We start from the raw sequence: 10,642 nt of genomic DNA on the forward strand, positions 1-10,642 counted from the left end.
AAGCAGGGCCTCAACGCACGTAGCCGGTGTTCGGGAGGAGGACAGACGTTTTCACAACGAGAGCCCACCCCTCCCCTCTTCTTCCTTTTTCCACCTTTTATTGCTGAGTGTGACATCATATGGTATGGAATATCCCTTTGGTTGGTTGAGGTCAGCTGCCCGGGTGATGTTTCTTTTCTCACATTTTTGCCCACCCCCTAGGAGGGTTAGAGAGAGTCCTGATGCTGTGCCAGCACTGCTCAGCAGTAGACACAACACTGGTGTGCTACCACTGCTGTTTTAACTACGAGTGCAGAGCACAGCGCTGTATGGGCTGCTGCAGGGAAAGTTAACATCCCAGCCAGACCCAGTACAGAACCTAACGGTTTCTGCAGCTCTGTTCCTCAGTGGTCCTGGCCTGCTCAGGTGCACTGCTGGCAGCAGACCACGGCCCCCTCAGGCATGTCTCCATTCTGGCTTGGCAGCTGCAACAACAGTTTCCTCAAGATTGTCTCCACTCCGGTAAGGCTGCAGTAGTGGCACCTCAGGACTGTCCCCACTCTGGCACAGCAGTGGTTGTGGCAGCCTTTCCCTCAGGCCTGTTCCGTCTCTGCCAAGGCAGCAGTTGTGGCAGTCCTTCCCTCAGGACTGTTCCTGCTTTGGCAAGGCAGCAGTTGGGGCAGCCCTTCTGTCAGGACCGTTCCTGCCCTGGCATGGTGGCAGTTGGGGCAGCTGTTTCTTCAGGATTGACCCAACTCTGGCAAGGCGGCAGTTGGGGCAGTTGTTCCCTCAGGATTTTCCCAACTCTGGCGAAGTGGCGGTTCACTTTGTGAACCACATGAGTGGCGGTTGTGGCAGCCCTTCCCTCAGGACTGTTCCCACTCTGGTCTGGTGGCATTTGTGGCAGTCCTTACCTCAGGATTGTTCCCACTCTGCCAAGGAGGTGGTTGTGGCAGCCCTTCCTTCAGGACTGTCCCCACTCTGGCAAGGTGGCAGATGTGGCAACCTTCCCCTCAAGACTGTTCCCGCTCTGGCACAGTGGCAGTTGGGGCAGCCCTTCCTTCAGGACTGTTCCCACTCTGGCAGCAGTTCCCTCAGGAGGTAGTCGTTCCTTCTGTGTGGAGAGCACCTACTGTAACAGCTGCAGTCTCCTTAAATATGGAGTGCTACATACCTCCCCGGTGAGTAATTTTGACATGAACTGGCTTTTTTATTCTGGTTCTCTCTGCAGCAGGGCGAGCTGGAAGCCAATGTGACTGGTACATGGCAACCCTGTCACCAGCCACCTCTGCAGCCCCCTGCCCCTTTGTGCCTGCAGCCCATGCCAGCTGCAAGCCCCTTGGTGGCCTGAGACCAGGCTGTCAGAGGAACACTCGAACTAGGCCCTTCCCACCAAGGTTAAATCCTTGCCTCCTAATTTGCAATGCCACCAGGAGACAACAGAAAAAACCACAATTGTTGAAAGTAGAGAGGCTTAGAGTAAGATTTTAAAACTGTTTCTGTCTCTATAGACTTATTCTTAGAATGTCTGAAAAAAAATTATCCATGCTGTGGAAACAGACTGATAACTCAGGAAAATGAAAAGGTCACACTGATTTTGAAAACTTACCCTTTGAGTTAAACTATTTTACATCAGTGGAGGACTCACACCCCATATATTCTGAGTAGTCTACATTTGCAGCAAATTGTGTTTTATTTTGAATAATTCCTTGTTCTCGGCTAAGATAATTGTGGTTAGCACTAGCAGCATATAAAGTCATAATCCTTTATCACTTCAGTGCCATCACACTCTCTTGTAATTCATCTTGACACGTAATAGGCCTACATACATGATTTGTTTTTTCAATTGTTTGTACCTCAGTAGAGCACAATGAACACCTGTATTTGAGAAATGGAAGATTTTCAAGGACCCGAGCCAGATAAGCTTTAAAGCAGGAGGTTAGACCCTCAGCTATATAAAATGAGCCTTGATTAAGCAATTTCTCTACTAAGAATCTAGTCCCTATTTTGCAAAGTCAGTGGAAAAAAAAATAGAATTGTTTGTACTTTATTTATACTTTCTATTTTAAATTAGCATTTTTATAACCTTTGTCTCCTAAGAATAGACTTGGTAACCATTAGTGATGAAAATCATGACTTTCAGAAAAGGCAAGGAAAATAATTAAGATGTATGAGGGGAAAGTGGTGTGTTTTGTTTTTTTTTTTTTAATGACATTTCTTTCTTTTCCAGAAAACGTACCTTGGAATTTCTAACAAACAGGAAAAAGAAATCACTACACTTCAAAGCTCAAATCATCTACAAATTAGTTATTACCATCTTTGACTTGGTCAAAGAAGACTTCTAGATACAATGTGTCTAAGGTTAAAATGTGCTCCTTTCACATGACTTAAATAAATTCAGTATTACTATCTGTATTTAGATCAAAGATGGAATGAACAGACTAAGAGAGAGAAAAAAAAAATCTGAGAAAGGAAGAGAAACAGAAGCAAGGGAGTAGATCAAAACCATAGACATAGATATGAATATAAGGCTCACCTGCATTGAACCATTCAGTTCTAAAGTTCATAGTATCTTATAATTAAATATATCAAATATAAATTGTTTATAATTAACTCCTTGGTGATTTTTAAAATACATCACTAAAAGTAAAAGCACTTTGTAAATAAACCAATTATGCTTTTTAAAAGAAAAAACAGTGAGTATTAGGGAACTGTTAAAAAGTTGCATTTATTTCACTTTATTTTCACTAGCTTCATTTTTATTAAGAATAGTACTGTCCCACTCTATACAGATTCTTAATGAAAGTCAGGTTCATCAGTCCTGGTGCTATGACATCTATGTTGTTAGAGAAATCCTTTTCCAGTAAAAAAAAAAAATTATCTTTTTTATTTATTTTTTATTTTAAGCCAGATAAGCTTAGAAAGTACTTCTGTTACTTATATCCAATTGGGTATATCACACATGAATCGCTAGAAGACAAAACAGAGAGAAAAATTTTAAGCATTTAGTTGAATAATTACTGAAGTTACATTTCCATCCGGTTTTTGAAACTATGGAATTAAGGCTTAAAAATATAGTGACCTGGCTAATCTCTTCTTGTTACAAAATGCAGAGGCAAAATGAGACTTACTGTACACCAGTCTTCTTCAAATGTACTAATCAGAATCCATATGCTTCCCACGTAGAAGTGAGTGTTACTGAAACAACCTTCGTGACATAACTCCTGCTTGACTTTGGAGCCAATTTTCAAATTAAAAATTTTAAAATATTGAGCTAGCTGGAATGTAACAAAGTTTATTGTTGATATTGCTTATGCATAAAAAATCTGACGGAGCACAATAATTCATTTTAAAGCAGTGAAAAAGCCACAAAATTAAAGCACCTTATTTTACTGGCGCCATAACAGCGATCATGCCATCAGCAATGTAACAACCTATGGGTCTAATAAAATTCAAATTCAGCTGAAAGACCTTTGTAAAATTCTGTGCCTTTTCAAAATAGCCTGTTCCAAACTTTTCTAAATTACTATTGTATATCAATACAGCAAATATTTTCTTTAGCATCATCAGTTATTTTTACTGTGCTTTTCAAACTCAGAACAAAGGAAACATAACCGGTGTACATACTCAAATATGCAATATTTTTAGACTTAGTCTTTATTAATTTGTGGCTTATCAAAGGATGACAAAAATTGATAAGCAAGCATTTTCATAATTGTCACTGAATATCAGGCATTTGTTATTCCATACATTGATAATGTTGTCAGGGAAGACTTGCTCAGAATGTCTATGATGTACTTTTATTCCAGTATTCAATCATAATCAACAATTCTCGAAGTAGTAATAGTTCAAAATGGCCCCAAGGCCCCATAAAACAAGAACTGCTGAGCTCTGTGACCTTGATCTTTAGAAAAGGTAAAAAGATTTTAGACTGGATCTGAATAGCAATGTTGATGAGATGCCATTTAACAGTTTTAGAATTTTGAAATATAACGTGTGTTAATTTTAATACAAGCATTTAATGTCTTTTTAACTTCTATTATGGAATTTGGTGTTTCTAATTAGATATAATTGGATCTAGTTTATGGTACACGGCCAGTAAAGAAACAAGATAAATGCTGCAGGAAAAGTAGTATGACCTTTTCATTATTGCTTTGTCAGGACATCTGTCAAGAGATTTTTACTCTATTCCAAAGCAGTCAGACATTTCAATGAACTGTAGTAAGGTATAGCCAGTTCTTGATAGGAGGAACTATGTTATCCAGTAAAATTCATAATGTACTATAGTCAACAAGATACTGAGATGCAAGGTACATAATAAAATAGAATTTGTCTTTTGAAGTAGAAAAGGTCAACAATTTAGTGCACTTTAGAAGGGAAGACATGGATGGACAACAACAACAAAAAATCCATATCCCTGCCAATATTATTAGTGATTATACTCTAGAATTTATTATAGAAATTTATTTCTGAAACCATTTTAATAAGCAATTTTGTAATACCAGCCATGAAAGGCAAATGGGAAATGGCAGCTCAAGATTTACGGAAGAAAGAATAGACAGAGGCAGACGGTTTTCTTGCAAAAATAAAAGGCATTGATTTATCAAATTTTGGAGAATGTAATAGTTATGACAGCTTTTAGGAAGCTGCTAAAACCATTCTGTCATCTCAGGTTAACATGAATTGTTTCAGAGACAAAAGAGGCATGCCAGTCCCCCCAAAATTAATAACCTTTTTCAAGTTCTAGTTATTACAGTGGATACAAAAGTGACAAACCAAACATGTTCCAGCATCCGTGTGTATGTTTTCTAATCTCTTCAGATTGCTTCTGAGAGAACTGCAATGAGTAAGAGCAAGATACATGTCAGTAGTATTAACAGTTCTCTCTATTGGGAAAGTTTTAGAGGCTTGCTAATCAGAAATGTCATGAGATTGAACAAGCTAAAACTTAACAGTAATTATCTGCTACAACAACACAGCCTCAGACAAATATTTGCTACTCACGAGTAGTTATGCCTTCATTCTAAGCATTTAGAATGTTCACTTTTTTCTCTGGAAATTAATTGTATTTACACTACAGCTGTCTTTCTCTTTTCTCCTTGTGTTTCATTTCACTTCTTACATCTATCATATAATTAAACCTCCAATCTTGTAAATGATGCTATGCTGAAAGACAGCTGAATCCCAAGGACCATCCCTTTGAGTCCTCCTACTTCTCATTCTACAGCTGAGACCTGAGACTGCATTCTTTGGAAAATAAATTTCTGGATTTCTTTTCCTTTTCTCTTTTCTAAGTTAAAGAATTTATTTTTATACCTTCCTATTTTAGTGAATGCCTTCGATTTTCAGAACACATAGGTGCCAGGACATATTTAGTATAAGGCAGATGGTTATTAAAACTCTATGGGTTCAGCTCTACATTATCAATGTTACAGGACTGCAGAGCCCCAAAAGTTATATAAATCCATATAGGTCATTACTGTAAAGAAGTACTGCAGGAGTTCGTAGCTTGTTTATCAATACACTAGGGAACAAAACAAGAAGGAAGAGTGCTTCCCAAGGTGATATTAAGTGTAATTTCAGACAGACAATATGATTAACCAAGTTTTTCCTTTCTTGTTTAATTCTATATGTTTCTAATGCTTTCTGACACCTTTGTGAGCCCTTTTGTCTTTCCCTTCCCTCCGGCACACACAAAGAAACACTCTGGGAGCCATACTTGGTTACAAACACAGTAGCCTGGTTCATTGTCATTTTCTGGAAAGAAGTCATGCTTTGACATGTCCAGTTACTATTATTTCCTTAAACTTTTCACAGAGTCAGGCTGAATTTTCTGAGGCAAACACTCACAGGGCTACTGCAGCTGTCTCTGCTGTAAAAGTTTATTGGTGACAGGTATGACTTACAGCTTGACATTCTACAGATAGTTTACAATAGAAATTACTCTCAGTCAGGAGAACAGACATTCCTACCTCAGCAATTAAACAATCTGTGGTTGCAAACTTTATTTTGCAACAGTTGTGAGGAACCTTGAAGTGAGAAAAGGATAACAGAGCAGTTGTCTAAACCTGGCTTGGCTTCAGCAGAAATAGCCTCACAGGCTCCACAGCCTCTGCCTAGGCTGGGCAGAGCATCCTTTCCATTGCGTGTCACAAGCAGCCCACATCCAGCTAGAGAAGAGACAGTGCATGGTGCAGCACCAGGGACCCACACCTGAGTATGTGTATGTGACCGTGGCACCTTCCTCACCAGTTTGTGGATTATCAGGCTGTAGGGAGCAGCAAGGTACACATAAAGCTGGGATGCCCACAGCTCTAACAGGACGCGTATGTAAATAGGGGGAACCACATCCCAGAAGTGTATAGGTACTTGCAACCCACGTATCCTGCAAGAGGTGGAACATTCACATACGAGTAGTGTGCATATGACTGGATCATTTGAGAAATAGTTATAAAAACTTTAAAAGGTTATAGGTCTTCATTAACATTTTGTAAATGCTATTGTAGCTATGTTGAATGGCTCATTGATAATCAGTTAATAACATGTTGCTAACAAATCACTAAGCTGCTCCTATTCTGAGCTGGTCTAAACCACAAGTTGAGCAGTTTTCCCTGTGACAGCCTACCTCTCATTTGTATTATACACAAAACTTCATTCTGTGCACATACCCACAATAACTATGGCATATGAAATGGAAAGAAAAAACACCTATACTACCTCTCCTTGCTACAATTATTTATCCTGTGCTTGGAAGACCTTCGAGCTCTCTACTTGTCTAAATGTGTCAGCAGAGATACAGCTATCTGCAGCTTAAGTTATTTTGTTAAGAAAAGAAATGAGGATTTTGAAGAGCTCTTTAAGACACCATTCTCTTTTACTAGCGCTTTTCACATTTTTTTTCAAGTGCTTCTGGGTCAATAAAACTCTTAGGCAAAAGAGGTTCTGGCAGGACTTGGAGCTAGGGTAAGTAGATTTCTACCTTCAGAGGACAAAGTAGAGATCTGAAAGCACCTACAAATGAGAAAAAGTTGCTTCAGTAAGATTAAATAAATCTACCAAAACAGATCTTTTACAAGCATAAAATGCTATTAGGTAAAACTAACTGGATTCACAAGAGAAATAACTTAAAACAAACAAACAAAAACTAACAGTAACCTGACAAAACCAGAGTAAAACAACCACTGATACCACAGCTATGGTACATTGTTCACCATTTGTACATTTTCTATGAAGATTTTGTGTCTAACCAAAAGTAATTCTCCAACCAAACTAGAGGCAATGGAGTTAAGGTGAAATCTTTTTGAATAATTATATAGTTCTGTCATAATAATTAAAGGATCGTTATGATCATTCAGATCTTAGAATATAGCCATCTGCCTAATACTTATTTCTCCTACCACTGTTAATGCCTGTCTTTGCAATGCAGAAGAGGTTTTTTCCTCAAGCTCCATTTTATTTTAACTAAAAGGTTATAAATATGCAGCATTTACAATCCTTTTTATGAAATGTTGGAAATCGCATTAAATCAGTTCAAGAGGAATTAAATACTGAGGAAATTAACTCAAATAAATAGATCAATTCTATTTAATATTTATTGAGATTTAATATAGTGGTCACTAACGCTGAATTCATAAAATATTTTATAATTACTGTTACATCAGCTAATTCTGCTTTGCATTAAGTCTGCATGTGCTAACCTTTTTTCCAATGTCATTGAAGCATTCCACTTAGTCTGAACAGCTTTTGATTAGTTTGTAGAGAGGAGTAAGTAATTTATGTCACACAGTGGCTACACATTTCAATTGCAAGAATCACAGACAGAAAGAAACCACAATGGATGTAACTATTTAAATTTAAAGGGATCCAGTTGTGAAATAAACTTGCAATAGCGAGTAGCTGCACTGTCTTTGACAATCCTTTTTGTTATACTTGAACTTAATGACAGCCCTATCCTTAACACTGTCATACAAGTAAACAGCAGTCTCTTGTCACAGCATTTGAATACCTACAACAAATCAACTGAGACAAAATATAACTCCAGAAAACTTTTGCTTTAGGATATCATGAGTACCTTAATATCCCTAAAGACTTTGAAATTACTTTTAACTGTTTCTTTAACAAGTTCCCTGAAGTTTGGATCTTGACTGTGGCCAAACTAATACTTTGACCAGTGACTTTCTTACTAAGGGGAAATGAAATAATTAGTGATCATATTTGCAGATACATAAAGATTGAGACAGAGATTAATGTAGTGGAACAATGACGATGAAAAGTAATCTTTGTTATTCGGCAAACAGGGCACAAATTATTTGGTAAATAAGGCACAAGCAAGAAGTATTTATCTTTCTGAATAGCTATTATGCATACTATCAAACTAACAAAATTGAATAACCTTCTTAAGCAATAAGAAACTATACTGGGAAGAAGTAAAACCAAAAAGAGCCCTGAGAATCATGAATTCACAATTTTCAATGCCGTAGAAAGCGCTAAATTGCTGCATGTTAACAAAAGTGCAGCTTTTGCTGCATGTTAATGAATAAAACAGCTATTTAAAGTCTTTATTTACCATTATATTATTGATATTGGAATAGTGTCCAGTGTCCAAAATGAAAAAAAAAAAATGTTGGAGAAATTGGAAGGGTTCGACTGCAGATGTTGAAGGTTTGGAAAATCTGTAAGACTGAAGCATTTTGATCTATTTATTTTTCTCAAGAGAAGATGAAAGACTGACATGTTAGTAATATATAAATAACTATATGGAGAATAAAAAGTGTAGGAATTAAAACTCTGAAAGTTCTTATTTTGTTGTTTAAAACTGACATCTAGACATGTTTTCCTCTTTTCTTACAGGGCAAGAGGGAGAGATTAATGCTAATACTGGAGTTTGTACATTGTCTGTTTGCTGCACTCATCTGATATTGCAAGCAATTACAAATATATTACTGCAGTTTGTCATTGTGATAGAGATTAGCAAAACAGTGCATATTTTTTAATATATAATATGCTTATTTCTATAAATAACATTGAATTTATATTCCATATAGCACTATTGTTACCTACTGATGAATTCTTCATTTATACACTTATATATAAATATAATATAAATAAAATATATAAATATAAATAAAATATATAAATATAAATAAAATATATAAATATAAATAAACATATGTTACACATTCCTGCCTGCTTTCAAGGATGAAAAGGTTTTATTTAGACTAAGTGGAATAAATCTAATTATTTTGCATAGAAAAAAAAAAATGTATAATACATTTAGAAAATTACTGTAAAATTGTATTTAAGATCTTCAAAAAACTTAAGTTTTGTTCCTTATTACTAAAATATCCTTTGAATTCTTGTTTCATCATCTTCTAGGAATAAAATCAACCAAATCGCTTGTAATTTTAGAAATATAGAAGACCACAGAAAAGAATTGCAGAAATTATAAAATTAATGAAGATTAGATATAGCACCATATTCTTTGGAAAAAAGATTAAAGTTTTGGTTGGTGGGGATTTAACTGCCCTCTTGACTGTTGTTCTGGATTTTGTAAGAGTTCAGTTTTGTTACTTGTACCTCAGGGTACAGAAGTGACAAAGTTCTTGCAGCACTTCTTTCTGACAAAGTGTTACTTTGGTCAGATTCCTTTACTACAGAATGTCCAAGCAGAACTGTTAGGAAGAAAGTTCAGTTTAGGACCACTTCAAAATAATTGTTTACTACTCAGAAAACTATTACTAAATATGTTTAATGACCCTGAAAACAAGAATCAATCAAAACCAAGGAAGAAAACCAAATGGACCAATAGTCCACCTCAAGTTAATTTAAATCTTACCTTGATAGCTGCTTTTGTTACATTAACATAGACCAATCGTCTCTGTACTGTGAGTTGTTAGCCTCAGGGTGCAGTTACCAAGAAATGTCAGAGTACTGAAAAACCTCTTATTATTGATGGTTTTATGACATTTTGACCATAATGGTGCCTTGCCTCCTTTTTCTTTTTGTTGTGACAGACAAGCCTTAAAAAAAAAAAAAAAAAAAAAAAGTTTTAAACCAAAGATAAGCAAGCAGCAAAACATCTGATGGTGATTTGATGCTTATCTGAGTTGCCCATACCTTCCGAGACAAGTCAGTCTCACAAGACTTACAGTTCTTCCAAATTTCAGGCAGTTCAGAAATAGCAGTTGTTTATTATTATTGTTGTTGGTTTGTATGTTGGCACTTTTGTCTGTCTCAGCAGACTCCAGCTAAGACCTGCAAATGCATAGCTGTGCACAAGATTAAAAAAAAAAAAAAAAAAAAAAGTTATTTAACAGTTTAACAGAATTCTGTATTTTTAAAAGTTATTTGATTTTTGACGACTGTTATCACTTTTATTCTGGGGGCCCTCACACGCCATCACAGGTTATCTGTATTACTTGCCAGCAATTAAATACTGTTATTCACATCACTTGCTTCTGCATCTCCTCACAGCTTATAAAAATAGAAAATATATAAAACAAGTCAAGTGATGCACAATGCAATTGCTCACCACTTGCTGACCAATGCTCCTGAGCAGCAACCGACCACCACCACCAGCGAATTCCACCCCAGTTTTATTCTTCAGCAGGACGCCAAGTGGTATGGGACATCCCTTTGGCCACTTTGGGTCATCTGTCCTGGT

General features: G+C 36.6%; 1 long non-coding RNA gene across 1 annotated transcript; it reads left to right on the forward strand.

The window, feature by feature from the left end:
- Window positions 1–742: 742 nt before the first annotated feature.
- Window positions 743–8,899, forward strand: LOC121074126. The gene is made up of 3 exons (XR_005822144.1): window positions 743–1,160; window positions 5,797–5,874; window positions 8,830–8,899. It is a non-coding gene; the product is annotated as an uncharacterized LOC121074126 (long non-coding RNA).
- Window positions 8,900–10,642: the final 1,743 nt, after the last annotated feature.

This window comes from Cygnus olor, chromosome 8 (assembly GCF_009769625.2).
Source record: "Cygnus olor isolate bCygOlo1 chromosome 8, bCygOlo1.pri.v2, whole genome shotgun sequence".
NCBI classification, from domain to species: Eukaryota; Metazoa; Chordata; class Aves; order Anseriformes; family Anatidae; genus Cygnus; species Cygnus olor.